Genomic DNA, 5,163 nt, shown 5'->3' with positions numbered 1-5,163 from the left:
GCCTGCTTAGACCTCGCGTAAAATGGCGGATACCGGATGTACGGTGTCGCCTTCTTCTTCTTCTTCAGTGTTTATTGGCGGTTGGCAAACCAACTTTTAGGTGCATTACCGCCACCAACTGGACTGGAGTGTGAACAAGAGACTATGCAGAAAACAATAAACAAAAGAAACAAAACAAAGAACCAAAACTCTAGATTATTTTAAATGTATCAATTTCTCTTAGAAACGTAATAATCTCTCAATATATATTGCCTGATGTTTTCCCTAACAGCCCTGATAGTGACAAGTCATGGAATGTTGCTTTCTTGAGTGTCTGGAAAAGCACATTTCTCTGAGTACTATATTTCCTGCAGAGCAGTAAAACATGCTCAACAGCTTCTGGCTGGCTGCAGTGTACACACTTTCCGGTTGGATGCTTTCCTATTATACTTAATGTATGATTGAGACCTGTATGACCTATTATCATCCCAGAAATTACATTTTCCTCCCTTCTTTCAAACCCCACCTTCCTTCCATCCCCCACATACCTTTGCATTTTATAAAGATGTCTTCCTGTATCACTAAGGTCCCAATGATCTTGCCATGTTGTTTGTGCATATTTCTGAATGAATGTTTGAACCTCCGCTTTGCTGAGTGGAACTTCTATGTCTATGTTCATACTTCTGAGTGTTTGTTTGGCCAGAATCTCCACCTGTTCATTACCCTCCACACCAACATGAGCAGGAACCCAGAGGAAACGAGTTGCTATCCCTTTGTTTTGCATTTGATATAAAATTAGAAATATTTCATTTATTATGTCCATTCTAGATGAAGATCTGCCTGATCGTATACTCGATAATGCTGAAAAGCTGTCAGATGCAATTATACTGTTATGTATTTCTTTCTCCTCTATCCATTTCAATGCCAACACCTCTGTGGTGTATACTGACACATGGGCTACGGTGTCGCCCTCGGCCCAATACCCGTATGTGTGTGTGAAAGAATCTGCACACTGCCGTCGTATTTTACGTTTCTAAGGTAAGCGGATATGAAACTATTCAGCAAACCTATAAATAATAATCTAAGTTATTGAGTTTTTAGCATAATACTTCAGAATCTTAAAATCCCTTAACGTTTGTATGCAATTGTGTTAAATTCAACACTGGAATCAAGCAAATATTAATATGTTTGCATGACATTAGTTATTTATATTTTGATATCACTTAACTATACGTTTAATACATTTAAATCAAGCTAAGGTACATGTGATGCAGGCCCGGCTCCAGGATGAAATGACTGAGGGGGCTGTTGAAAAATCCGAGGGGGCGATTTCTTTTTCATAACAACGAAAAATACTGGCAATGTAATGAATTGACACACCAAGCTTTTTTCCTTCTCACTGCTCTACAGTCTCTTTGCTTCTTTATTTTTATTCCGGATTGACCCCTCTCATTCTGTTCTTTTCCCCTGATCTTTAATAATAGATAGTACATGAAGTGCTCTTGGTTTAAAAAGTTCATACAAATTGATAAGTAATAAGCTAGTGAACGTTAGCTATCTGTATATCTATATATATAGATCAACCTGATCTCACCAGAATGCGTGACTCCACCACGACTCCTTAACACCGCATTGTGTGGTGGACTCACGAACTTTGTTACATTTACGTGTCTGCACCACGCAAACAACCCCAATGTAAAGTGAATGAGGCTCTTTTGCCGTGGTGCACACATGCATTTCTACAACGTCCTGCAGTGAGCTTTTATTCTATAAAACGTTTTTAAAATCTACTTTATAGCTTGTAGTAACTCGCAGGAGGCTTCTTTTATTTTATTTGTATTCATAATAATTTTAATTTTTCGTCAGAATGTATTATGGTGCATTAGTTACGAATTGTTGTTCTCAAAAAACAGTGCATTGTGGGTAATACAACTGTGATTTTTATTAAATTAGTTAGTTTTTAAGGAAGGCCAGAGCTTCAGCTGTGTCCAATAGATTGTTCCCTTTAGTTAACGTTTTTTAAAAGAACATTATATTCCGATTTGATCATGTCCCCTTTATTGTATTACGGAGAGCAATGTGAGCGTCCATTCCCATTGGATAACGCAGGATTTTACACCCGGAAGTAAGTATTCCCCTTACTGTCGATTGATTTTTCAGTGATATCTGCACTACTCATCGACTCAAACACACCAGATTATCCTTGTTGATTACACAACATTGATTGGTTTAAATTGTGTGCAATGCTCTTGTAATTTTCCCCTTTGATTCGGAGAAACAAATATGTGTTCAGTTTAGGATGGCCGAAGACACTACCCTACCCAGAACATCAGCAGGAGAGGACTCTTTAAAGTAGAGACACTACATACTGATATACACCTGAACATCAGCAGGAGAGGACTCTTTAAAGTAGAGACACTACATACTGATATACACCTGAACATCAGCAGCAGAGGACTCTTTAAAGTAGAGACACTGCATACTGATATACACCTGAACATCAGCAGCAGAGGACTCTTTAAAGTAGAGACACTACATACTGATATACACCTGAACATCAGCAGCAGAGGACTCTTTAAAGTAGAGACACTACATACTGATATACACCTGAACATCAGCAGCAGAAGACTATGTAATCTATAGGTAAAGAACAAAGTCTAAATGTTTAAGATAAAGCTGTGGAACAATCTCAATATTTGGCAGCAAAAATGTAAGTTTTTTTTAATTGGCATAAAAGCATACATGTTGAGATAGGAAGTTCTAATATCTAAAGAGAAGAGCTTGAACTTTTTTGGCTCCTTCCTGTCTTGCTACTGGGCCTCTCTTGGCTTTGTGCTGGCTATCTTCGAGCTCTATTCAGTGTTTGAGGTTTTTTCTAGCTCTATCCCTGATCATTTTCAGAACCTGAAGACGATACGGACTATCTTCTGGTCATAGGCGGCGCGTGAGGCTCAAGTTTGGGAAGGCTAAACTACTAAATTAAATGGTTTCGTTGCTTGGATTTCAATCCAGATATCCTCCCACTTTTGACTTGTTGCCCTCATGTTTTCAAAGCATTTCATCATGGACTCAATGACACTTGCAGCCTTAGACAGGGTTGTCTCTTTCCCTTGAAGTGCCTTGTGTGCGACATGCACCACGCTGAGTAACTGATGGCAAATAATCAGACTCACGCAGTGATCTGCACTTCTCACAGCATTTAACAAACCAGACGCCTCAACAAATCTGCGATGAGGTGGCTCCGACAGTTCGGAGAAGGTGGAGATCAGGGCCTTGATAGTGTATTTTACAGCAGACACGTTTTTCCCCCTATAAGTCCACCTTGTGTCGCTCAGTGCTGTAAACTCACCCAGCTCATTTTGACGCCGTTTGTATGCATGATGAGTTCCCGGTTGGGCGAAGAAGGTGTACAGACTCTCAAGGGTGAGAAAAAAACCCATTGCTGTACGATTAGAAAAAGATGAGGCCTGTAATCTTCCTCCTCAACTATGAGAGACAGAATGGGGGGAAAGAATCCAGGAAATCACATTGTAGGATTTTTTATGAATTAATTGGTAAATTCCTCTGTAAAATAAGTATTTGGTCTCCTACAAACAAACAAGATGTCTGGCTCTCACAGACCTGTAGCTTCTTCTCTCAGAGCCTCCTCTGTCCTCCACTCGTTAACTGTATTAATGGCACCTGTTTGAACTCGTTATCAGTATAAAAGACACCTGTCCACAACCTCAAACAGTCACACTCCAAACTCCACTATGGCCAAGACCAAAGAGCTGTCAAAGGACACCAGAAACAAAATGGTAGACCTGCACCAGGCTGGGAAGACTGCATCTGCAATAGGTAAGCAGCTTGGTGTGAAGAAATCAACTGTGGGTGCAATTATTAGAAAATGGAAGACATGCAAGACCACTGATAATCTCCCTCGATCTGGGGCTCCACGCAAGATCTCACCCCGTGGGGTCAAAGTGATAACAAGAACGGTGAGCAGAAATCCCAGAACCACACGGGGGGACCGAGTCCATGACCTGCAGAGAGCTGGGACCAAAGTAACAAAGGCTACCATCAGTAACACACTACGCCGCCAGGGACTCAAATCCTGCAGTGCCAGGCGTGTCCCCCTGCTTAAGCCAGTACATGTCCAGGCCCGTCTGAAGTCTGCTAGAGAGCATTTAAATGATTCAGAAGAGGATTGGGAGAATGTCATATGGTCAGATTAAACCAAAATAGAACTGTTTGGTAAAAACTCAACTAGACGTGTTTGGAGGAGAAAGAATGCTGAGTTGCATCCAAAGAACGCCTACTGTGAAACATGGGGGTGGAAACATCATGCTTTGGGGCTTTCTGCAAAGGGACCAGGACGACTGATCCGTGTAAAGGAAAGAATGAATGGGGCCATGTATCGTGAGATTTTGAGTGACAACCTCCTTCCTTCAGCAAGGGCATTGAAGATGAAACGTGGCTGGGTCTTTCAGCATCACAATGATCCCAAACACACCGCCCGGGCAACGAAGGAGTGGCTTCATAAGAAGCATTTCAAGGAATGGCCTAGCCAGTCTCCAGATCTCAACCCCATAGAAAATCTTTGGAGGGAGTTGAAAGTCCGTGTTGCCCAGCGACAGCCCCAAAACATCACTGCTCTGGAGGAGATCTGCATGGAGGAATGGGCCAAATACCAGCAACAGTGTGTGAAAACCTTTTTGAAGACTTACAGAACACGTTTGACCTCTGTCATTGCCAACAAACGGTATATAACAAAGTATTGATATGGACTCTTGTTATTGACCAAATACTTATTTTCCACCATAATTTGGAAATAAATTCTTTAAAAATCAGAATGTGATTTTCTGGATTTCTTTTCTCATTTTGTCTCTCATAGTTGAAGTGTACCTAGGATGAAAATTACAGGCCTCTCATCTTTTTAAGTGTGAGAACATGCACAATTGGTGGCTGACTAAATACTTTTTTGCCCCACTGTATATATATTGCACATAGTTGGTATTTAACAATAAGGGGTGTTATTGTTAAATTACTAGCCATATCTCACACCTTGCTGTTTTGAATCATTAATATGTGGATGACAGTTGAACTGGTTGATGTAACATGTATGCCATCGGCTGGAAAGAAGAGGTATCACTCTGTTGGCGTTGTTTAGACAAGACAGAGTGAAGCCCTCATTTCATAAACAAT

Source organism: Pseudochaenichthys georgianus, unplaced genomic scaffold (assembly GCF_902827115.2).
Source record: "Pseudochaenichthys georgianus unplaced genomic scaffold, fPseGeo1.2 scaffold_735_arrow_ctg1, whole genome shotgun sequence".
NCBI lineage: Eukaryota > Metazoa > Chordata > Actinopteri > Perciformes > Channichthyidae > Pseudochaenichthys > Pseudochaenichthys georgianus.
The sequence above is the reverse complement of the archived record's forward strand: the minus strand, read 5'-3'. Positions refer to the sequence as shown.